Source organism: Lepus europaeus, chromosome 19, assembly GCF_033115175.1.
Source record: "Lepus europaeus isolate LE1 chromosome 19, mLepTim1.pri, whole genome shotgun sequence".
Taxonomy (NCBI): Eukaryota; Metazoa; Chordata; class Mammalia; order Lagomorpha; family Leporidae; genus Lepus; species Lepus europaeus.
In genome coordinates this window covers 528,682-554,427 of record NC_084845.1, presented here as the reverse complement: position 1 = coordinate 554,427, position 25,746 = coordinate 528,682, and the positions used below count along the sequence as shown (strand labels likewise).

The window sequence follows — 25,746 nt, the reverse complement described above, 5'->3', positions numbered from 1 at the left end:
AGGCGGCCGCAGAGCGCCCCATACCCGGTGGGAGCGCCGCGGGGCTGCAAGGCCATCAGACCGGGGTCCATGGCCGGCCCGCGTCCACGTCACAGCCTCTCGCAAGCCGCCCCAGCCTCTCCTCTCCCAGCCCCGCGTCCGCCGCTTTGTTCCGCGGTGAAGAGAGGGGCCCGGAGCTACAGCCCTCCCCTCCCCCCATATCGGGCTCCCACTCAGGCCACCGGCACCAGCGCTTATCGCCATCGTCGTCCTCCCGGTCCGCCCCGCTGCTAGACTGCGTGGGCAGCAGCTGTCGGCCCTGTGCTGAGGCCACTGCTGGTCCGGGGCCGCCCCTGCCGCCACCGCTCTGGCTCCGCTGGTCCCCACCGGGCTCCATGCACTGCGTTGCGGGGTGCAGCGAAGTACACGCACTGCTTTGTCCAGGTGCGAGGGGGCTGCGGTGCCGCCCAGCTCCACGGTCAGGCACGGCTCCTCGCACAGCTCCGACGGTGACCGCAAGGGGTCTGGGCCGGCCAGGTGTGCAGCCAGCGCGCAGCAGCCCTCAGCGAGGTGGGTGAGGCGGTGCAACAGGTGCGCCCAGGGGCCTTGGAAGGCGGCAGCCACGTCCCCGGAAGGCAGCGGGGTGATCCTCCCACAGGGTGTTGTGTGGGGGCTCTGCCTGGCCCCCACCGCCTGGCCCCAAGAGCAGCAGCACCAGCAGAGCGAGTGGCATGGCTGCCATCATGCCAGCGGCTGCTCCCACATAGGTTACCTCATTTCTCCTCCCTCCTCCCGGGCAATCGGAAGGATCCCCATCAGGTAGCTCCCTCCACGGCTTTACATAGGGGGAGGCCGTCTCTGCCCCCAGGAGGTACGAGGGGGGTTCTGGCCCTTCTGGAGCAGATGGGCTAGGCGGGGTGACTTTTACTTTCGTTTTTGCTTTTTGATTAAACTTAGCCCGTTCTCTTTCCCCGCCATCTTCCTCTGAGTCTCTGGGCTCTCCCAAGTCCTGTAAGGCCTTTAAGGCCGAGTCCATAATGGACGAAACTGCATTACCCATACTAGGGTTTCACTTACCCTGAGAGACCGATTGGCCTCGGCCGAAAAGTAACTGCTCGTGCCCCACGTTGGGCGCCAGCTGCTGGGTCTTAGTCCACCCGTACAAGGATGGACTGGGTCCGAGGAAAGGTAAGTGCGCCGCTCGCCCATTCCCCAGCCTCCCAATCCCGGAGACAATCAGACGCAGCGGGGAGCCAAGTCTAGCAAGGACTCATTTACTTCGTGCGAAACAGAACCTTTTATAGCACAAAACTGCAGAGTCATTGGGGCAGGTCTAAGGACCAACCAATCACTTAAACGGTCATTTTCCGGGGGGATTTCTATAGGACTAGCCATATGTCTATACACTTGTTACTAGTTTTGTTACCTCCCCTGATGTTGCGCAGCCAATTAGTTTTAGTGGTAAACAACTTTGGATTCTGCCCACCTTACTTCCTTTGGGCACCCTCATGTAACTAATTTCCCCACACTCCTGGTCTCCCATGTGGGTGCAGGGGCCCAAGCACTTGGGCCATCCTCCACTGCCTTCCCAGGCCACAGCAGAGAGCTGAACTGGAAAGAGGAACCAGGACAGAACCGGCGCCCCAACTGGGACTAGAACCCGGAGTACCAGTGTCACAGGCGGAGGATTAGCCTAGTGAGCCACAGCGCTGGCAAGAGTGGGTTCTTGATGATGAGGCTGCTCCACTGTGACGTAATGCTGGAGAACTTCATACTTCAGCGTCCCTGGGGAAGGCCTTTGCTTCCCTCCTGAATAGTCTCTACCCCTCTGTTTTATTCCAGTTACCTCTGTCCTGGAGTCTTGTCAGCCTAAAGGGACATCACCTTGCTTGCCTTCTCCCTGTCAGGATGGCTGAGTGCAGATTCATGGTACCTTTGCCCTTGCTTTGGTCTCCGAGCTGCCATTTCCTTATGGCTGGCTGTGCAGAGAACTACAAGCATGGTTACACATGAATTTAAATGAACAAACCATAGCTTTGCTTTCACGAGCCTCGTGTGCCAAGTTGCTCTGGACCATTGCTAGTCACTCATTTGTCTTCTCTTTTAATATTTGCGTCATTCATGTCCCATGTGATTGCCTGATGTGAGCTGCAGGGAGAGAGCCCTGATTTCTTCACACACTTGACATAAGATGGTCTCGGGGGCAGCATTGTGGTGTAGCAGGTAAAACCACTGCCTGTGATGACGGCATCCTATAGGGGCAACTGTGTGTGTCCTAGCTGTTCCACTTCCAGTCCAGCTCCCTGCTAATGGCCTGGTGAAAGCAGCAGAAGATGGCCCAAGTACTTGGGTCCCTGCACCCACATGGGAGACTCAGTTGAAGCTCCTGGCTCCTGGTTTTGGCCTGGCCCAGCCCTGGCCATCGCAGCCATCTGGGGAGTAAACCAGCAGATAGAAGATCTATCTCTCTCTCCCTGTTTCTCTGTAACTCTGATTTTCAAAAAATAAATAAATAAAAAAGAGAGATGGTCTCGGGAGAGACCTCTTAAGAAGGGTAGATGGGCAGATGGGCTTTAGCATGACATCTGAATTGGGTTCATATTGTATCAGGAACCTGTGATGTGTTCAGCAGTGTTGTGGTTCAAGTGCCACTGGCTATACCTCATTTCTGCCTCTAACTCCACATATTTAATAATTCAGCAACTTGTTATTTTATCTGTGACTTCCAGCTCCAGACCTTTGTGGCCCGTGTGTATCACCTGATCTCACGCTGCTGTGCTCTTTGTTTTGACTTACTGTGTTGTGGTATGTGCACACCCCCTCAAATAGTCCTTGATCTCCAGCTACTTGGGTCCTGTTGGAATTTTTTTAAAAGATTTATTTTTTTGAAAGGCAGAGGTAGAGAGAGGAAGGGGATGGGGGAAGAGAGAGAGGTCTTCCATCTGCTGGTTTACTACCCAGATGGCCAAAACAGCCAGAGCTGCGCCAATCCAAAGCCAGGAGCTTCTTCCAGGTCTCCCAGGCTGGTGCAGGGGCCCAAGGGCTTGGGCCATCTTCTACTGCTTTCACAGGCCATAGCAGAGAGCTGGATCAGAAGTGGGGAAGCTGGTACTCGAACCAGCGCCCATATGGGATGTTGGCACTGCAAGCGGTAGCTTCACCTGCTATCCCATGGTGCTAGTCCCCAACTACTCGTCTTTATCCCAGCTCCCTGCTAATGTGCCTGGGAAAGCAGCATTAGTTGACCCAAGTGCTTGGGCCCCTGCCATCCACATGAGAAACCTGGATGAAGCTCCTGGCTCCCGGCTCTGGCCTGGCCCAGCCCTTTCCATGGTGGTCATTTTGGGAGTGAGCCAGCAGATGAAAATTCTCTTTCCTTCTCTGTCTCTGTAACTCTGCCTTTCAAATAAATAAGTATTAAAAAACAAACTTCTCATTTTCTTGGGAAATTATGAATAGCCTGAGCCCTTAAGGACTCTTTTCTAAGATTTTATTTATTTATTTGAGAGGTAGAGTTACAGAGAGAGGGAGAGACAAGAGATCTTCCATCTACTGGTTCACTCCCCAATGGCTGCCGACATCTGGAGCTGGGCCCATCTGAAGTCAGGAGCCAGGAGCTCCTTCTGGGTCTCCTACGTGGGTGCAAGGGCTCAAGCGTTGGACCACCTTCCACTGCTTTTCTAGGCCATCAGCAGAGAGCTGAATTGAAAGTGGAGCAGCCAGGACTTGAACCTGTGCCCACATGGGATGCTGGCACCGCAGGCAGAGGCTTAACCCACTGTGCCACGGTGCTGGCCCCAAGGGACTCATTTCTTTTTCTTTGACATTAGAGCATGATTCAGACCCGGTTTTGGTCTACAGGACTTGATCTGTGTTGTCAGCTTGCTAAGAAATAACAACCTATTTCAGGGATCTGTTGGTCTCACATTACACTTATGATAAATCCAGAAACTGCTTGTTGCACATTGTTTTGGCTTATGACCTTTTTGTAAAAATGTTTTTTGGACTTAAAATTTTTTGAAAGGCAGTTACAGAACAGGGGTGGGGGCGGGAGCAGATATCTTCCATCTGCTGGTTCACTCCACAAATGGCCACCACTGCTAGGGCTGGGCTGGGCCAAAGCCAGGAATTTCTTCCAGGTCTCTCATGTGGGTACAGTGGCCCAAGCATTTGGGCCATCCTTTGCTGCTTTCCCAGGCAGATTAGTGGGGAGCTGGGTTGGAAGTGGAGCAGTGCCCATATGGGATGGCAGCATTGCAGGTGGGGCTTAATTAGCTATACCACAATACCAGCCCTGTCTTTGCACTTTTAACCTGGGTATTCCTATTCACTGTCTAAGCTGACTTGCAAGCACAATAGTGACGTCATCATCCGAGTGAACAGATTTTGTTGGGATCCCAAACTTTGTGTTTCAGAGGGATAGTGTGATGACAGAAAATAGCTCTCTGTCCAATACTGATCTAATTTGCTTGCTACCCAAGGTCTCTTTTTTTTTTTTCTCAAAGGGACTACTAGCTCAGGGTTTAGTGTTCCTAACTTGTGGCCTTGGAGCCAAAGTTTGTGTGAGGTCTGAGATCCCTGTGTAAAGGAGGCAACTGTCACAATCCCCAGTGATTCGGTGAACAACATGGACTTTATTTGTGTTCAGAGAGATATCACAGTTCATGCAAAGGAGCCATGTCATGTTCAGAACTACATAGTAATGTTAGTGTCATTTGTTATTAGACTGAAGGGGCAGGTCCAACCGTAACTGGGACAGAAATTCTGAGTTAATGGAGAATGGAGGAGACTGCAGTGAGTTAGATAGGATGTATTCTAAAAGTTCATCCACAAATGTTCCAGTGACCATGGCTATGAAGGATCAGTATGCATGGAATTCTCCAGAAACTCCATTAACTATATTTATTGCAGCTAAAGTAGAGAAAATGAACTTCTTGTGAATTCCCACGTCTTCTCTGGACTGTTTACCTCAAGATCATCACTATGCAGGCAGGGAAGTGAGAACAAGGACAAGGATGGTTTCCATAGTTCAAAGATGTGGCTTTGTGACCAGGTCAGCATTCCAGTTGATTCAGGTGGCAAGAATATTTCCTGCTTGCCAACGTTTGCTGACAGTGAGGCAAGGCTTCTCCTCCCAGGCCATCAGGAGGGAGGTGGTAGAATCCTATCAGATTATGAAGCTTATTTTCCAGGCAAAGTAAGACATCTAGGCTCTTAATTTTGAGACACTTTTTTAAAGTTCTAGTAAATATTCAGAGGCTGGCACTGTGGCACAGTGGGTTAACCCACCACTTGTGATGCCAATATCCCATCTTAGAGGGCCTGTTCGAGACCTGGTTCTTAACTTCTGATCCAGCTCCCTGCTAATGGGCCTGGGAAAGCAGCAGAGGATGCCCCAAGTGCTTGGGCCCTGCCACCCACATGAAGACTTGAATGGAGTTCCTGGCTCTGCCTGATCCAGCCCTGGTTGCAGCCATTTAAGGAGTAAACTAGCACACAGAAAATCTGTCTCCTGTCATTCTGCCCTTTGAATAAATAAATATATTTAACCAAAGAATAATTTGTATAACTGACATACAAAAAAACACTTATCTGAAGTGTGTATAATTGGTAAAGCCTTAAAACCATCATCATACTCATTTGGAAAACTCACCTGTCTTTCATATTTACCTCATTCCCTTCTACATAAAATTTCTCCTGGCCATCCCCAGCCCTCTAGGTAACCACTGATTTTCCTTAAAATAAGTTAGTTTGCATTTTCTAGAATTTTTTTTTTTTTTTTTTTGACAGGCAGAGTGGATAGTGAGAGAGAGACAGAGAGAAGGGTCTTCCTTTCTGCTGTTGGTTCACCCTCCAATGGCCGCTGCGGCCAGCACATCGTGCTGATCCAGAGCCAGGAGCCAGGTGCTTCTCCTGGTCTCCCATGCAGGTGCAGGGCCCAAGCACTTGGGCCATCCTCCACTGCCTTTCCGGCCCATAGCAGAGAGCTGGCCTGGAAGAGGGGCAACTGAGATAGAATCCGGCGCCCCAACTGGGACTAGAACCCAGTGTGCCGGTGCCGCAAGGTAGAGGATTAGCCTGTTAAGCCACTGCGCCGGCCTTCTAGAATTTTAAATAATTGTTATCAAGTGGTTATATGGGCTCTATTACTAGTTTTCTTCATGTTGCGTTTTTTAGATTCAACAACGACACTAATGTGAAAAATTCTTTGTTGTTGAGGAATATTCTGTTCTGTGGGTAAGCCATTATTTATTCATCTGTTCATCTGGTTAGGCTCTCTTTACAGGCGAAGCTGTTGTAAATATTTGCATTCAATTTTTATATGTATATAGTGTTATTTACTTTGTGTTGGTAACTCAAACTATAATTCCTGAATTACAATATATGTGAATGCTTACCATTTTAAGATAAGTCAAGCTGTGATCCATTTTTTTTTTAATTTATTTATTTAAAAGAGTTACAGAAAGGCAGAGAGAGGGAGGAGAGAGAGATCTTTTATCTGCTGGTTCACTCCCCAAATGGCTGCAACAGCCAGAGCTGAACTGATCCAAAGCCAGAAGCCAGGAGCCTGGAGCTTCTTCCAGGTCTCCAATGTGGGTGAAGGGGCCCAAAGGCTTGGTCCGTCCTCTGCTGCTTTCTCAGGCACCTTAGCAGGGAGCTGGATTGGAAGTGGGGCAGCTGGGACTCGAACCAGCAACCATATGGGATGCTGGCTCTACAGGTGACAGCTTTACCCACTATGCCATAGCACTGGCCCAAGCTGTGATCTAAATGGTTTTTCTCCATTGCATTCCCAGAAACACTGTATCACTTCTAGTTCCTCTTGTATCTCTGCTAATACTTCATATGGCTAATCTTTAATTTTAGCCCATTTAACAAGTATATGCAGGGGCCCAAGGACTTGGGGCATCTTCCACTGCTTTCCTAGGCCATAACTGAGAGTTGGGTCGGAAGTGGAGCAGCCGGGTCTTGAACCGGTACCCACATGGGATGCCGGCACTACAGGTGGCAGCTTTACCTGCTAAGCCACAGCACTGGCCCTATGTTGAGTATTTTTACATGTGTTTATTTGCTACCTATATATCTTCTTCAGTATTTTTTTTTTTTACTATTTTCTTTCTGATAACATGTGTTTATTGCTTTAACAAATAATAGTCCAACAACAGATATGTTGCAATTTCATTCATTCTAGAAAAGTTTTTCATCAAATTTTTGTCCTGTGCTCCACATAATGCCCATATACACCATATACTATTATGTTTAACTGCATTATTAACATATTCAGAGAAGTGGGAGTTTGGCTCAGTAGATAAGTTAGCACCTGGATGCATGCATCTGATATCAGGGTGCCTGGACTCAGACTCTGGCTCCACATTCCATTCTAGTTTCCTGCTGATGCATACCCAGGGAGGCAGAAGTTGATGGTTCAAGTCCACTAGTGTGGGAGATGCCAAGTAAGTTCTCAGTTCTGGGCTTTGGCCTGACCCAGTCTTGGCTATTGAAGGTATTTGGGAGTGAACCAGTGGATGGGAGTTATCTATCTTTCTCTCTACCTCTCACAGAGTAAAATTAAAAACATTCAGCATCACTTTCTCAAGTCTAAAAATACAATAATATACTAAATCAAGCCTGATCCTTGGTGTAAATACTCCTATCATGATTTCGTCACTCAACATGTAGTTAGTCTCTAGTAAGACATCTTTGTATTCTATTTTTTGATATATTGATAGAGTAACTACAAATAACCTAATGAACATAAATATTAATTTTTTAAACTATTTGAAATGTACCCAACTTAAACTGAATGCATTCAAAATATTTAAGTTTTCATGTGTGCTTACATCCCTGAAACCAAATGTTTCTTCTTGCCATTTTCAATTTTCTCAAAATATACAATTATTTAAAGTACATGTTCTACCTTTGATAGATATAACCATAAATAGAAAAACTTATAAAGCTACATAAATCCTTAATATTTCATCATTATCATTTCATGATCATTATTACTTATCCTACTTCCATGCAAAACAATGGGTTATTTTACTTCTAATCCTTGATAGGCCTAGATAGGTCACTCAGTGCGTAACTTCTTCAAAATGCCATTTCAAAAATTTTATAAGAAAATGCTGTTTACTAACGCACAAAATGTAAGGTGTATCAAATTAAAATGTTATTTTATATAAAGTTAATTCTTATTAGCTGCCACTATTTAAAACAGATTGATTATAATCAGGATACAAAGAATATTTATTTGTATGACTTTTGGTAAGTGTGTCTGAGTTAATCCATACGTACTTTTTCATGTACTTTTTCATTTGTATAAATAATGCTGCTAAGTCACTGGTCTGTTAGAATTTATCATTTTCTCAGTTCGACATCAAATCACTCTGATTCTGTCCAGTTTGTCTACCCTAACTCCATATTTTCTGTATCTTAGATATTTTTGTTTTTGTGTGTGTGTGTGTGTGTTTTTTTTTTTTTTTTTTTTTTTTTTTTGGACAGGCAGAGTGGACAGTGAGAGAGAGAGACAGAGAGAAAGGTCTTCCTTTTGCCGTTGGTTCACCCTCCAATGGCCGCCGTGGTAGCGCGCTGTGGCCGGCGCACCGCGCTGTTCCGATGGCAGGAGCCAGGTGCTTCTCCTGGTCTCCCATGGGGTGCAGGACCCAAGGACTTGGGCCATCCTCCACTGCACTCCCTAGCCACAGCAGAGAGCTGGCCTGGAAGAGGGGCAACCGGGACAGGATCGGTGCCCCGACCGGGACTAGAACCCGGTGTGCCGGCGCCGCAAGGCGGAGGATTAGCCTAGTGAGCCGCGGCGCCGGCCTGTATCTTAGATATTAATGAGATGGATGATTAAAATCCATTCCAAATGTGCTGGATATGTGACATGTTTGTCTTAATGACACAGCCTGGAGCCACACATATCTTCCAGGCTGGCATTGTGTTGCAGCAGGATCAGCCATGGCTTGTGATGCTGCCATGTCATATCAGGTCGCCGGTTTGAGTTCCACCTACTCCGATTCTTATCCAGCTCTCTGCTAATATGCCTGGGAAAGTAGTGGGAAATGGCCCAAATACTTGGGCCTCTGCTACCCATGTGGGAGACCTGGAGTTCCCAGCTTTGTCCTGGCCCAGACCTGGCTATTGTAGACAATGGTGGAGTGAATCAGCTAAGAGAAGAGAACTTTATAAGATTGAAATCATATTTACTTTTTTTCCCCTTAAGTGCACTCACACAGCATATTTATATTGAAATTGATTAATCATGCTTCTAAGAGCAGTTCTTTTTTTATTGCTAGAAGTGGGATGTTCTATGAATATACCATTATTTGTTTATTGCCTATTTGTGGATATATGGGGTTAATATTAAGTAACTGCAAGTAAAACTGCTATAGACATTTGAATTCGGCTCTTCACATGATGGGTTTCATTTCTGTTTTGTTAATACCTCGGAGTTCAATGCCTATCACAGTGTATGTGAATGTATAACTTTTGTTACCTAACAGTTGTTTTCTTTGGATTCCTAAGAGGAGTATATGAAAATTTCAGTTCTTCCATTAGTGGGTATAGTTAATGTTTCAATTCAGTAATAAAGGTGTAGCAGTTGGAATTTAATTCTTCAATGATACCACTTTTTTGCTGTAAGGATTTTTTTTTTTTTTTTTTTTTTAATTTGAGAGGCAGAGTTACAGACAGAAAGATCTTCCATCCACTGGTTCACTCCCCAAACGGCCACAATGGCCCGAGCTGAGCCAATCCAAAGCTGCAAACCAGGAGCTTCTGGGGTCTCCCAAATGGGAGCAGGGGCCCAAGCACTTGGGTCATCTTCCATGCTTTCCCACACGATAGGCAGAGAGCTGGATGGGAAGAGCAGCAGCTAGGACATGGGATGCTGGCTCCACAGGCAGAGGCTTAGCCTATTATGCCACAGCGCCAGCCCCAATGACCTAAGGACTTTCCATTAGCTCCACTTCTGGTTCTACCACCTCCCAACAGCATCCTCCCCAGCCATGGGACCAAAGCTTTTACCCATGGCCCTTTGCAGAAAACTTAACTTTAAAACCATACTACTGTCCATCCCTACCCAGAGGCTGTACTGTGATCCCTGTACCTGGAAGCTATGCTTCTACCCGCAGAACACCAAGCCCCAGCCAGCCTCCGTAAGAGCTCCCAGTACCTGTGTTGCCCCTGCTTAACAACATAACTACTGGTTCTGGTCCCCCTCATACCTGTTTTCTTACCTGGGACTCAGTACCTTCTCTCTAAGTCTGGGGGAGCTGTAGGCCAAGAATGATAAGTCCTGGGTACTGTCCATAGCATCTAATGAGCTGTGATCTCAGTCTACTCACTGGATCCAGGGAGTCCTCAGGAAGGAACAGGGGAGAAGCAGGACTTCTCTGAAATGCCAAGTCCATGTCTTCCATTTGATGAGCCTGCAGAGAAGCACACACTGCAGAGTACAGAGAACTCAATGTGGACTCTTATAAGCCTGGAAAAAGTCCCAAACAATGACCCGTGTTCCAATTGGCCCTACACACACACACAGTAATATTTATGGGAGAACTTAGACTGCATTACTGTATTAGAAAAAATAATTTTCCAACAAATAACATTCTACCTTAGGAAAGGTTCTACAGGCCACCCTATAGTGACTCCTCCATCGCCCATACTTTTGTGTAGCCCTACAGCAAAAATTGCCACCCAGTAAAGCCATTCTTGCATGATTCACCAGTACTGGATAAGTCACAGCCACACCCTTGCTACATCAGTTCTCCCTCTGGTAGTCCTAAGGTAAACAATCCGGGGTCTTTAGGAATCAGCATGTTTAGATTTGCTTTGAGTTACAGTAACCACCTGTGGAGGGTCTGAAAACTTCTGAATATTCTTATCTTGTATACTCCTTACGTGTCACACATAGTGTTTCTGAACCAATTACAGTTCCCACCTGGCTCCTGGAGGGCTTCCAGGCAATCACACCTGCCAACTGAACGCAGGCTCCTTGGCAGGTACCAAGGGCCAGCTTCCTCTTCAGTGCCTGAGAATACGGAACATCCAGTGAGAACAAGGGGTCAAACACACTGCTCCCACATACTCTAGAGGTTGTTACAACTGCCCCCTCTTACAGACACCTCCAAACCTAAGAGTAGGGCCAGCGTTGTGGCTCACTTGGTTAATCCTCCGCCTGCAGCACCAGAATCCCATGAGCACCGGTTCTAGTCCCAGTTGCTCCTCTTCCAGTGCAGCTCTCTGCTGTGTCCCAGGAGGGCAGTGGAGGATGGCCCAAGTGCTTGGGCTCCTGGGAGATCAGGAAAAAGCACCTGGCTCTAGATGGGTGCAGCGCCAGCCGTGGTGGCCATTTGGGGAGTGAACTAACGGAAATACCTTTCTGTCTCTCCCTCCCAGTGTCTATATCTCTACCTGTCAAATAAAAATAAATAAATAATATGCAAACCTAAGAGTAAAACTAGCATCTGGGCCACATGATTTGTCTCCAAAAAACCCAGCAAGCTTTTTTTTTTTTAAATGTGAGGCTGCAAAGCAGCCATTTTTTTTTTTTCCAAAGTTTTATTTATTTGAAACACAGGGTTACAGAGAGAGGTCTTCCATCCACTGGTTCACTCCCCAGATGGCGGCAACGGCTGGAGCTGCACTGATGCAGAGCCAGGAGCTTCTTCCAGTTCTCCCAAGCAGGTGCAGGGGCCCAAGGACTTGGGCCATCTTCTAATGCTTTCCCAGGCCATAGCAGAGAGCTGGATCAGAAGAGAAGAGGAGCAGCCGGGACTAGAACTGGCACCCATATGGGATGCCAGTGCTTCAGGCCAGGGCTTTAACCCGCTGCACCACAGCGCCGGCCCCCAGCAGTCTTTTTCAGACAGCCTTTGGCAGCAATGCACATTGCATCAAAACAGGAGTCAGAGCTCTTCTCGGCCATCATACAGTGCTCTCTGAGGCACAGCAAAGTGGGTAGTCTCACAAGAGCTATTTACCCTTTCAAGCTGTCAGAACCCAACTGTTTCCTCAATGCACTCCACATAATGACTAAACCCCCAAGATTAACAGGCCTGTTTTGTTCAAATATAAGGCAGCAAGTTCCGGGGCTGGGTGGTTTAGAGGCTGGACACTTCCCAAAAAGTCCACAAAAGTTCAGCCTCTGGGAGCTACTGCAGAACCCTTCTGTGTCCTCTGAAATAAAGCTGTTTCCATGGGGCTGGTGCTGTGGTGCAGCAGGTTAAGCCATGGCCTGCAGTGCTGGTGTGCTATATGGGTGCAGTTCCTTCCAGTCCAGCTCCCCACTCACATGCCTGGGAAAGCAGCTGAGGATGGCCCAAGTGTTTGGGCCCCTGCAGTCTTGTGGGATACCTGAAAGAAGCTCCTGGCTCTTGGCTTCAGACTGGCCCAGCCCCAGCTGTTAGGGCCATCTGGGGAGTGAACCAGAGGATGGAAGATATGTTTCTCTTTTTCTCAATAATTTTGCCTTTCAAATAAATAGATTTTTAAAAAATAAAATCTATTTCCATGCCCAAAACCATCAAAAAGGAGGAAATACAGACCTCCACCCATAGGCTGTAAGACCATTCTTAATTCCTTCCAGAAGTCTGCCTGCCATGAGCATGCTGGGGTGACAAGAATAATATGCCATTCTCCCACATGGTAGTGGCAGGAGGACTTCTGTCACTACCAAAGGCCCTTGGCAGTTTAAATAGTGAAAGACAGCTCTTGAAAGCTTCGTGCAGAGTTGGAATGCACAGGGAATCACCCAGGTGTGGATACTCACACGGCTGAGGTTTCACTTCTGACCAGTGTCCTCACAAAGAGTGCTATTCCAGATTTACCAGGGTGAGCTGTTAGGTCGAACAGCAACAGAACATTCCCCGTACTGCTAAGGCCTTTGTCCACTGTGAAGTTTCCCACATCTGCAATACAAGTGTTCTGCTGTATGATAAAGTTGGGCACACTGGCACAGAATTGTCCACATTTTCTGTAATCTTAATCTCTTCAGACGTTGCAGAAAAACCTTATCTTCTGGATTGCTTCTGGTGCTGCTCAAAGTTTACATTATTGAGCAGTTTCCCATGTGTCCCACATGTGTGTGGTTTCTGCCTGGCTTTTTCCCCCTGGTATTCAGCCAGATGTAAGATATCCCTCAGTGGGGCACACGTGTCATGTACACGGGTCTTCAGATCTGCTACAAAAACTCTGTCCTGTGTTTCTGAAGAAACACTCTGCTTATTGGATGTCTCCTCATCCTCCACTTCATGCCAACACCCTGAAAGCAAAGAAATACTGATGAAGTACACATGGAGGAAATACCCAATCAGTCTGAGAAAGGCTGCCAAGAGGCAATGGGCCTCAGAAGATCACAAAATGGGGAGGCTGAAGAGCAAAGACACGAGGAAAGGGCACGGCAGGGTTTTGGCAACTGGTGAGTGCTATGCAGGATGTATCCAGGCCCAGGAAAATTATAAGTGAGTAGTTGGTGTTCAAGGACGATATGAGAATATGTGCACATCTCATGAACACTATGTATAGGCAGACATGGCATGAAAATCACTGACAGAAAAGGTAATGGAAGGGAATGGGTGTAAGGTAGAAGCCAGGGTGGTGAAGGATGGCAAGGGGCTAGAAGTCAAATTGAAAATGATAAATTTGGGTGTTAAGGAAGAAAGATAGGTAGAAACTGCGTGGCCACCGGCCCGAGGAGAAACACTGAACACCTAAATGTTGCCCATTTTGAACCTGACCTTGACATTGTACCCTTCCCTGATTCCCACTCACCAGGTCCCATCTGGGCTTTACTTTCTCTAGATGGAGTCACATCCACCTGAGAAGCAACGAGGGTGCCTCCCCTTGCCCTAACTGCATGGCTAAATGTGGTCTGGAAAATGCAGTTCCTGAGAAGGCCAGGACAGGTGAGCAGCCAATAAAGTCCACAGCAACACATCCTATGACAGGCCTCAGGTTAAAAAAATTACTACAAAGAGAACTTTGAAGTTGGGTTTTGCAGGAACAGCCCAAAGATCCCCATGAGTAATGATTGTGTGAGTACTTACAACTCTGGCTTAGTACAGCCCCAGGAAGTGTCATCTGGAAAAAGGGCCAGAACCTTGGGTAGAGAGGCACCATCATTGTGAACAGGCTGACCAGACCTAATGAGATCATTGAGTAAACTGCCCCGTGCCAGGGCGCTGCGGCTTCATGTGATGGAATGAGAAGGCCATGCCAAGATGGCCGCTGGCAACGGAAACTGCCTGGCAACAGGCTGTGATTGGATGGCTTCAGAAACTGCCTGGCAACAGGCTGTGATTGGTTAGGGCACAGACTGCCCCTTGACCAGATCAGCTGCCTTGGCTATTTAAGCTGCTGTACCAACTGAAATAAACGAGTCTTCAGGCTGCTGCCTCAGGCCTGCTTTCACCCGACTCCCAGGGTCTGTGTGGTGATTCTGCACCTCTTGCCCCCACCATGCTCTCCTCTCAGAACGAATCAACAACAACAGCTTCAGGGCTTCCCAACACGAAGAGATGACACACTATACAGCTTGGCCATGGCATCTACTCCTAGAGACCAATGAATGAAGCGCTCATAATCCTTCGTGGGATGGACAGAGAGAGACTGATGGGCTGGGTGTGAGGACCTCACCCAGCAAGGCTAAAAGTGCAGAGTTCTCCAGCATTGCATCGTGGTCCAGGAGGCTGAGCCTCGTCAAGGAGCCCCCATTCTCCCCAGGAAAAGGACACAAACATCCTCAGAGGTCAGCAGCTCTGCAATGACAAGGACAGTAAGGTCCATGAAGACTGCCTCTGCCAGAACCCCTATTCTAGCCACCAAAACAACTTCTTGCTCACCCACCTCCCCAGGCCCCCAAGTCAGAGAAAATACCAGGAACTGGTACCAGTGGCCATGACTGTCTCGTGATTACCTCAGTGATCTCCTCAGTCTATGACAACAGGTTGAAAGAAAACCACCATTTTACCCTCCGAGCTCAGCATGCAGAGGCCTCCTCTCCTGCCAGTCAGTGTCCAATCATCGTCCCAGACACAAACCTGGGCTCACTCTTCTCAGTGAAGCCCGATAACAGTTCACACTTCCTATGCACATCATGCCTCTCGCACATCCCCAACTATCCACCACCACCCTTTTGGCCACCACCATAGACGTCTCCTTGGTCTCCCCAGCTGCCACTCTACACATAGCACAGAGAAATTACAAAGCAGTGAAATCAGTATCTCATCTTGCTCCAAACCCTCTATGGCCCCATTGCCAAGGATGCTTGTTAGTGCTCTGAAAGTCTCTTTGCCGGGGCCGGCCCTGGCCCTGGCCCTGGCCCTGGCCCTGTGGCATAGTGGGTAAAGCTGCCACCTGCAATGCCGGCATCCCCTATGGGCATGGGTTCAAGTCCAGCTCTCTGCTATGGGTTGGGAAAGCAGTAGAAGATGGCCCAAGTTCTTGGGCCCCTGCACCCACATGGGGAGACCTGGAAGCAGCTCCTGGCTTTGGATTAGCCCAGCTCTGGCTGTTGCAGCAATCTGGGGAGTAAACTAGCAGATGGATGACACCCCCCTCCGTCTCTCTCTGCCTCTCTGTAACTGCCTTTGAAATAAATAAATCTTTAAAAAAAAAAAAAAAAAGCCTCCTTACCTATCGCTGTTCCTTTCTTTAACCACAGACGCCCAGACCACATGCTGATCTCAGGTACTCTTGGCCCTCTTCACTTCTCTGTTGCTCACTGTATTAAATTCCTATCAATGCCAAAATAAATTACCACTAACTTCACAGCCTAAGACTACACAAATTTACCATCCTTATTCTGGAGGTCATCAATCCAAAATGGGTTTTGCTAGGCTAAAATTAGAATGTTGGCAGGCTTATGCTTATCTGACAGCTCTAGATAAGAATCCACTTCTGGGGTTGGTTGTGGTGTAACCAGTTAAGCCACAACCTGCAATTCCAGCATCCTATATGGGCGCCGGTTCGTGTTCCGGCTGCTCCACTTCCAATCCAGCTCTCTGCTACAGCCTGGGAAAGCAGTGGAAGACAGTCCAAGTACTTGGGCCCCTGCACCAATGTGGGTGACCCAGAATCTCTGGGCTCTAGGCTTTCTGGCACAGCCCCACACATTGCAGCTATTTGAGGAGTGAACCAGCTGATGTAATCTCTCTCATGCTGCCTTTCAAATAAATAAAAATAAATCTTTTAAAAATAATCCATTTCTTTCCCTATTCCAACTTCTAGAGACCTCTTGCATTCTTTGTTGCATTCTTAGCAACACTGTATCATTACTGAAATCATATCACTCTGGCCCATTTCCTTCACATTTCAATCTAACAGGCCCTCCTGCTTCACTTTCCTAAGTACCATTGTGATTACACTGGACACACTGAATAATTCATCTCAAGATCCTTAGTCACATGAGCAAAGTCCCTCTTGCAGTATGGGGTAATACAGTCAAGTGTCTCAGGGATTAAAACATGGACATCTTTGGGGACCATTAATCAGCCTACCATACCCATGCTGTCTTCTTACAACTCACACCCTTCCTACCTCTACCTAATCTGCTGCAAACAATGACTCTTCCATCTGACCTCCCCATTTCAGTCGGTGACCCTTCCATCCTTCAGCAGCTAGCACAAAACTCTGGGTCAGCCCCCACTACTTCCTCTCTCACAGTCCACTTCAGGAAACAATTCTATCACCTCCACAGCAACCACTCGGGCACAGCCGCACCAGTGCTCACCAACTAATTCAGCAGCCTTTCTGGTTGCCCAGTGGTGAAATTGCAAAACTTTCACCCATAAACCTCTGCACCAACCCAATGAAAATGGTTATGTCACCTGCCTTCTTCCCTAACTTTCAAAAATTCCCAAATTAGGACGAACCAGAGGAATTCAAGTCTACTCCCCTAAGCAATCACAGATGGCTGCTCCTAGTAGCAAGGTTCAGCTTCCCAGTGCCCAGACTTCAGTCAGACACAGCTGGAGCCGTCCTTTTGTACCACAATGAGGCTTCCCCATGCCACTGCTTGCCTTTGAGTCTACACCAAATTCAAGTGACAGTGACTCCCCTGTTACAGCAAGCTCTTTGTTCTCATTTGGGGAGCCTCTATACATTTTTACAATTTCATTTACTTGGAAGAGTGACAGATCGTCTACCTGCTGCTTCACTCCCCGAAAGGCCACAATGGCCAAGGCTGTGCCAGGCCAAAGCCAGGAAAGCATAGCTTCTTCCAGGTCTCCCATGTGGGTAGCAGAAGCCCAGGCACTTGGGCCATCCTCCACTGCCTTTTATTTCCACACCTGACCCCACTCCCTTCTCACATTCTGCAGCCAGGGGAACCCTGCTAAGACACGTCCCTCTGTCCCAAATTCTCCATGACTCTACCACCTTCAGAATAGAGGTCCAGCTCCTCCGTTGACACTTGAGCCTAAACACTGTTTGTCCACCTCTCTTCTTTGTCTCCATAAACAAGATGATCTACAGTTTGCTGAACTCATGGCTCAGCCTCGCCAGCAAACACTTCCATGTGCTTGTTGCTGTGCCCTGCATGCTCACTGGGGTGCCAGAGGGGAAGCTCTCCATAACCACTGGCTTGGACTCCATCCACCCGTTGGTGCGCGCAGACTGAACAGGAGGGAAAGGTGGAAATGAAGAGATGACAGACAATCTTCCAGACAGGGCAGGTCAGGACCTGGCCAGTACCCATCTGTACCAGGCACATTACTTTCACTCCATCACTGGAGCCAACAGAAGGAGAGGGGACAGGAGCAGTGGGTACCACATGGGGATGGAGGTGCTATGCTGGGGAAGCTGATGTTCTACATGTTGGCATACTAATCCTAAAACAAGCATTCCAAAGCATGATAGCCAAATGGCTACCACAAGGACATTGGGAATAGCACCCCAATAGTAAGCACTTGCTGCAGAGAGGCCCAGGTGGTCAAAAGGTAAAGGCAAAGAACCGTTTACGGAGCATCTACTGCATGCTCAGCCTTCCAGTAGCTGCCAGGTCCCATCCTCTCCATCTCCATCAGAGATTCCAGATCCTGGGTGCAGCACAGGCCCTAGCTGCTGGGGGTTCACAGTACATAATCCCAGCCTCGCTCCCCATCAAATTCAAAGCAGCTTTACCTCTAAGATGAGAGGTGAGGGGCTGGTGCGATGGCGCAAGCAGATTAGTCCTCTGCCTGTGGCAGCGGTATCCCATATGAGCACCGGTTCTGGTCCCAGCTGCTCCTCTTCTGGTCTAGCTCTCTGCTATGGCCTGGGAAAGCAGCAGCAGATGGCCCAAGTTCTTGGGCCCCTGCATCCACCTGGGAGACCTTGAGGAAGCTCCTGTCTCCTGGCTTTGGATCAACCCAGCTCTGGCTGTTGCAGCCATTTGGGGAGTGAACCAGCAGACGGAAGGCCATTCTCTGTCTCTCTCTCTCTCTCTCTGACTCTACCTCTCAAACAAATAAAATCTTTAAAAGGGGAGGGGACCCCACATGGGCGTCAGTTCGAGTCCCGGCTGCTGCACTTCTGATTCAGCTCTCTGCAATGGCCTGAGAAAGCAATGAAAGATGGCCCAAGTCCTTGGGCCCCTGAACCCACCTGGGAGACCTGGAAGAAGCTCCTGGCTCCTGGCTTTGGATCAGCACAGCTCCAGCCATTGCGGCCAATTAGGGAGTGAACCAGTGGATGGAAGACCTCTCTGTCTCTGTCTCTCTGTCTCTGTCTCTCTCTCTCTCTCTCTCTCTGCCTCTCTTTCTGTGTGTGTAACTCAAATAAATAAATAAATCTTAAAAAAAAAAGATGAAAAATGAAGTCAAAGCCTCCATCATAAACTTCTGTAATTTAAAGGTTCTTCAAATATAAATATCCATTAATTAAAGTGTCATAAACAACACCTACATCTTGTGGGGTTATGTGTATAAGTTATTTAAAATTGTGATCCACAGCTTGTTCTGGATACATGGTTCTCTTCATCCTCATTGTCACAAACTTTGCAGGGTTAACAGTAGTATCTTTCTTTCTAACTCTGCCTTTCAAATAAAATAAATCTTAAAAAAAGGTATCTTTCAAAACAAACACACCCTATACTACCAATAGCCTTCTGTGGCACATAATCTGAAATGAGCACAAGTACAGTAATTTTATAAATTCAAGGCATCTTTTTGCACTACAGATACACTTTTACATGCAATATGATTCAAGATTCACACACTTCAGAAATGTTTTTCCTCAGGAGTACAGATAGGATTGACATTTCAAATTTTGTGGCACTATTCTGTACAGTAGTCCCCCTTTATCCATGATTTCGGTTCATGGTTGCAGTTACCTGTAGTCAAGAGGAGTAAAACACAGTATAATAAGTTTTGAGGGGCCGGTGCTATGGCACAGCAGGTAAAGCCACCGCCTGCAGTGCTGGCATCCCATATGGGCCAGTTCAAGTCCCAGCTGCTCCACTTCTGATCCAGCTCTCTGCTATGGCCTGGGAAAGCAATGGAAGATGCCCCAAGGACTTGGGGGAGAACCCGAAGGAAGCTCCTGGCTCCTGGCTTCGGATAGACACAGCTCCAGCCATTGCAGCCATTTGGGGAGTGAACCAGCAGATGGAAGACACACAAACACACTCTCTTTCTGCCTTTCAAATAAAAAATAAATCATAAATCTTAAAAAAAAAAAAAAGTGTATCACTGGAGCCAGCACTGTGGTGTAGCAGGTGAAGTTGCTGCCTGCAGTGCTGGCATTCCATATGGCGCTGGTTCAAGTCCCAGATGCTCCACTTCCAATCCAGCTCCCTGATAGTGGAAGATGGTTCAAGTCCTTGGGCCCCTGCACCCATGTGGGAGACCAAGAAGAAGAAGTTCCTGGCTCCTGACCAGCCCAGCTCTGGCTGGTGCGGCCATTTAGGGAGTGAACCAGCAGATAGAAGATTCCCTCCCTCCCTCCCTCTCTCTCTGCCTCTGCCTCTCTGTAACTCTGCCTTTCAAATAAATAAGTAAATCTTTCTTAAAGAGAGAGACTGACAGAAAAGAGCTTTTGTACACGGACTCATTCCCCAGATGCCCACAGACCTAGGGTGCGCCAGGAGCAAAGACAGGAGGTGGGAACTCAGTCCAGGTCTCCCACCTGGGTGACAGGAGCCCAGCCACTTCTGCTGTCACCACTGTCCCTCAGGGTCAGCACAAGCAGGAAGCCAGAGTCAGAGTTGGGGTCAGGTATCGAACTCAGGTATTCTGATAGGGATATAAATGTCTCAGTCTTTCCACTAAACACCCATCCCTTATTCTTTTTTTTTTATTATTGTTAATCTCTCACTGTGCCAAACTTATAAATTCAACTGTATCACAGCTTTATATGTACAAGAAAAAACATAGTGTTTATAAGGTTCAATACCAGCCTTGGTTTCAGTGGAACCTGGAATGTATCCCCCTCAGATAGAGACGACTGCATCTTACTTTCAAACTCACATGCTGTGAAGGTGCATCAGAACCAAACCACTGTGCGTTACCTCCAATTTGCATTAGAGCCAAATATGTTACCTCAGATTACGCAGTATCTGACTTCAGAAATATCATATGCTATCTGGCTTCAAATCACCAACAAATCCACATGACACCTGGTATCTGACCTCAGGATGCGGTCTCTCCAATGAGGCTGACCTAGGTTGGCAGTTAATCTGCTTCCCATCACTGGTTACGGCACTTTGAGCAGGAAGCTGCACCACTCTGAGCTACGATTTCCTAACTTATGTAATGGAGAAACAAACATATCCATAGCGTACGGCTGTTGGGAATATTGCCTGGTAACTACCATACCATCCTCTAGTCACTCCCCCAGTACTGCTTCTACTCTACACTGGAATGCAATGTCCCAGCCGCTCACATCCCTTAACCAGAACCCCTGGTTCAGAGGCTCCAGTTAGCTGCCTCCTGCAAGAACCAGAACCTCAGCTATCCCCCCTCAGGTCGGCTGCATCTTGTGGGGTTATGTGTATAAGTTATTTAAAATGGTGGTCCACAGCTTGTTTATACTTATATGGCCGAACGAAGCTCAGCCTGGGTTCCTATGACTTCGGCTCATTGGACTGAGTCTCCAACAGGAACCATCACTCCATACAGAAATCCCACAGCAGCTCAAAACCCTTGGAAGGGAGGGATAGTGAAATTACTGAATCCTACAGAAAGGGTCACCCATTTAAGTCACCTTTAATTTCTTTCAACAAAAGTTTGCACATTCAACAATGCTGAAATAGTAATACTTAAGATCACAATGAAAATCTGTATATATTCCATATTCCTAAATATTTTATTCTTCAATATTATAGGTTTTTATAATTTCTTTGTATTGTTGCCATACAGAATTCACACATACTTTTATCTACCCATAGAAGCAACATACACATGTGTATGTGTGTAAGGATGTGCACACACACATGGAGAGGACTTGTATACATTTTGGTGAATTCACCTATTCTAGAGATTTTGCTACAGTTTATACAAAGTGTTTTCTTCTTTAGTTATTACATTGCTTTTCTAATATTACACCAGCCTTGAATCACGGAACTATATCTCTTGGCTCTGCAGAGACCCAGGTGGAATTCCTGGCTTCCGGCTGTGGTCACTGCTCTAGGCAGGCACACAGGTTAAAACCGATTAGGGCCGGCGCCGTGGTTTAACAAGCTAATCCTCCCCTTGCGGCGCCGGCACACCAGGTTCTAGTCCCCGTCGGGGCGCGGGATTCTATCCCGGTTGCCCCTCTTCCAGGCCAGCTCTGTGCTATGGCCCGGGAAGGCAGTGGAGGATGGCCCAAGTGCTTGGGCCCTGCACCCGCATGGGAGACCAGGAGAAGCACCTGGCTCCTGGCTTCGGATCAGCAGGATGCGCCCGCCGCGGTGAACCGACGGCAAAAGTTCCTTTCTCTCTCTCTCACTATCCACTATCCATTAGGTCTGTGAGCTGGAAAACCACGCCTTCACCACACCCCTAGCTGGCCACACCTGTGCACCCACAGGCCCACCAGGTTAATTAACCACTCCCCCTTTGGAAGTGGATTAAAAGCCTGGGACACGGTGCGCGGCCCTTTTGTCCTCTTTGGCTTCTTGCCATCGTGGGTCCACAGGGCCCTGCGCCTCCATGCTTCCTGGCCTGCGTGAACCCAGATCTCCCTCTCTCTTAGGGCCCTCACGCTCCTATGCACTTCTCTTACTGAACGAAAGCTTGAAACGCACCCTGCTGCCTCGTTCCTTTATGCCGGTATGCAGAATTCTTCTCTGAACATCAGGCGAGAACCCGCACGGGCTTATTAATACTGGGAAGGTATTCCTAAGCACACGGTGACACCGTTCGGCACCCCTTAGGCCGGAACCAGCCACGCAGACCTCTCCGCCCCCACGCCCGCCTCCCGGTGTCATTCTTCCTTCCAAACATATAAAACATCTTTAAGCTACCCAGGACCTGACCACTTCTCGCCACTCCTCGGCTTCGACTTGCGGTACACCCGCCGCCAACCGAACCCTGCGGAGTCCGCGGCGCGGCCCTCGCCACCCTCTGCCAGGCCCGCGCGCGCCCCGAGCAACAAAGCCTGGAACCCCAACTCAGACCACGAGTCCTGCAGAGGGCACGCGCGGCTCCCAGGGCCCTCGGGACGCACACAACGCCCCAGCTGCGCCCTCAGCATCCACTCCTCCACCTGCTCGGGCCGAGCGGGAAAGACCCGGGAGCCCGCAGCTCCGGCTCGGGCGCCCCTCCCACGCACGGCCACCCCAGTCTCGCGGGCCCTCAGTGACGCAGTGCGGGGGCCTCTCTCTGCCTGCGACGCGCTCCAGCACCGGCCATCGGCCACGGGGCCCCGGCCACGGGCGCCTCACTCCGCGGGCTACGGGACTGAGCACACTCCGGGCTTTAGGGGCGGCCAACAGCCGGACCCACCTGCACCGGGTCCATCAGCGCTGCCGGGTCGCGGGGCTGTGCGGACGGACGGTGGCCCGGAGCGGCGGGCGTCCAGGTCGGGCAGCAGGCAGCTCTGCCCCGCCGAGCCTCGGGCGTGCTTATCGCCAGGCTTTCGCGACCCCACGAGGGCCGGCCCAGCACTGCAGACCACCTGGCCCTCTACAGCCTTGCAAAAACAAAATGCCCGCGGGCGAGCCGGAAGTCCCGCCCAGGCGTGCTCCCACGTACGGCGACGGCCCCCTCAGGGACGCAGGGCGCATAGATTTCTGGGTAATGTAGTTCCCACGGGGCTATTATAACGTAATTTCCATGCTAAGTGACACATCTACCACCAATACCCTAGGTAGCAAATACCCCTTCTTATTTTCAGTCCTGGATCTTGAGAGGTGCTGAGGGTCTCCTGTAACTTCTTCAAGCTAAATTTCGATGTCACTAGATGGACCATTAGATTAAAACTTTGTGGCATAGCAACTAAAGCTGCAGCCTGTAATGCCAGCATTCCATTTGTATTGGATACATATAGGCTCCTGTTCCTGTCCAGGCGTCTCCACTTCCGATACAGCTCCCTCTAATGCGCCAGGGAAAGCAGTGAAAGATGATCCAAGTCCCTGGGTCCCTGCACCCACGGGGCAGACCTGGATGAAGCTCCTGGCTCCTGGCTTCGGCCTGGTCCAGACCTGGTTGTTATGGCCCTTTGGGGAGTGAACCAGCAGATGGAAGACCAATGTCTCTCTGTGTGTGTGTCTCTCTCTCTCTCTATCTCTCCCTCTCCCTCTCTCTCTACCTCTCTTTCTCTCTCTGTAACTCTGCCTTTCAAATAAATATTTTTTTAAAAAATAGAGGAGTGAAGCCTTTTCTTAAATAGCCTCAAATAAGTTGTAGGTCTAGCTGTTCAACCCCCTAAGTAACTATCATTTTTGGTTTTACATTTATTCGTTTGGAAACAAATGAGATCAGAAAGTTCAGTAGACAAGGCCCAAAAATCAACAGGCGCAAGAGGCCCATAAAGGGAAAAATCAAGTAAATTTAGGGATGGCTTGCTTCATGATCTCCCGTTCCCCCAGATGTGTCCTGTTAGGTAAACTGGTGTAGCAACCTGGCCTTCCGGTGCTATTTCTTTGATATACTTTTCCATTAGTCCTAATTATATTTACGCAGGAACAAGAAGAGTCGGTGACCACACATACCTGAGCCTAGTCTGCCAACAGGTAGTCAAAGTCCAAACACTTGTCAAATACTATATTTGCCAGTGATTTTCGGGGGGGGGGGGTTATGGTGAAAAAGTGCACCACCATTTTAAAGGATCTCCACCCAATATATTTATAAAATCCAGCAAATCTTTTGGTTATCAACCTAAAGTTCAAAGCAGCAATAAATGTCATAAGGGTCAATACAAATCTAAAACACAAATCTTTTCCTTGGAGCAGAAAAAGAGAGACTTCCACCCATGCATTCCCTTCTCATGGAGCATTACTTTAGAAAACTCATAATTACAACTTTTTCTCTGGACCCCAACCAGCATAGGGGTATGGGGTGCTGGTACCACAAGCAATGGCTTAACCCTCTGGGCCAAAATGCCTCTCTCCATTTTACAATTTCAAATGTACAGCTCAGTGGCAAGAAGCACATTTACAATGTTCCACAATGACTACTATCTTCTATGTACAAAAAGTTTACATCGTCCCAAACAGAAACTCTACACATCTTAAACGCAAACTCCCTATTCCTCTTTCCTCTGAGTCCCAGCTAAACACTATTGTACTTCCAATCTCTAAGAGTCTCACCATTCTAAGCGCCACATATAAACCGAATCAGATAATCTTTGTACTTCTGTGTCTGGCTTACTTCACACAGCATGTCTTTAAGATTCATGTGTGGTATCGACTGTGTCAGAATTTCATACCTTTTGTACCACATATGTACCTACCACATTTTGTTTTTCCATTCATCTACTTTGTGGCTATTGGGAAAAATGCTGCTATAATCTCTGCCAGGCAAATATCTGTCTGAGTTCTTGTTTTCAATTCTTTTGGGTGCAGTGGAATTCTTGAATCAAATGGTAATTCTGCTCATTTTTTGTTAGCAACACCATATATTTGTGTGAATATTTACAACATGTCCATGTGTTGAAAGTGAAGATGGGGCGATAGTTATCATTTTTATTCAATATTAAATCTCAAAGGTCTTGCAAATTAATGAGCATAACATAAAAGTATAAGATTACAAATGCTGAAAAAGTGATTAAATAGTGGGATGTTCTGGAGGGGATTCAAGGCACAGGCCCCATGGCTGAAGCCTGTGTTTTCCTTTTACAGTAGACAGAGAAGACCTGTGAGACACGAGTGTCACTGAAAATGAACACAAAAGGGCTGAGCGTCGGGAAGCCGGAAGACACCACTGCGGAGACGCCCAGTAGACAGTGGCTTGGGTTCCCAGTCTGGGTTAACCAAAATGACAAGACAGAAGATAGAGAATAAAATGAGATGAACAGGCTCACTGGGCGGGGGGGGGGGGGGGGAGCCTGGGAGAGAGGCAGCTGCTGTGCAGGTGCTGCACGCGCCACTTGTGCCTGTGCAGGACAAGGACCATGGAGCCACTGGCCCAGACCATGAGGCTCAGGCACAGAGCATCGGAGAGGGAGTAAATGACTCCAGTCAGAGAGAACGTCAGTCTTTCAGGAATGCGTGAGGAGCAGTATCTGTAAGTTCTTTCCCTACTCAGGTTTCTGTCATTTTCTGAGCCAGTTACATGCATAGCAATATGTACAGTTAACAGGAGATGCAGGGTCCAGAGGAGGCTACAGCAGAAACAAATGCACTTTGGGGATCTCATTCTG

The 25,746-nt window shown here is 48.2% G+C and overlaps 2 protein-coding genes across 15 annotated transcripts in view; one reads left to right on the top strand and one right to left on the bottom strand.

Annotated features, from left to right (window-relative positions):
- LOC133748574 (zinc finger protein 154-like) overlaps positions 1-18,360 on the top strand; it is a 41,706-nt gene extending 23,346 nt beyond the window's left edge. The window contains exons 6-7 of one of the 3 annotated variants that reach the window (XM_062177498.1): positions 6,157-6,216; positions 13,786-18,360. The gene's annotated coding sequence lies outside the window, so the exon portion shown is untranslated. Of the gene's footprint in view, positions 1-6,156; positions 6,217-13,758 lie in introns of all 3 variants that reach the window. The other 2 variants (XM_062177499.1, XM_062177497.1) reach the window with 2 other exon arrangements.
- The window catches only part of LOC133748567 (zinc finger protein 418-like), a 76,459-nt gene continuing 50,804 nt past the window's right edge, over positions 92-25,746 (bottom strand). For 2 of the 12 annotated variants that reach the window (XR_009864468.1, XR_009864474.1), the window contains one exon: positions 8,438-13,246. The gene's annotated coding sequence lies outside the window, so the exon portion shown is untranslated. Of the gene's footprint in view, positions 5,144-8,437; positions 13,247-25,746 lie in introns of those variants that run through there. The other 10 variants (XR_009864476.1, XR_009864479.1, XR_009864475.1 and 7 more) reach the window with 10 other exon arrangements.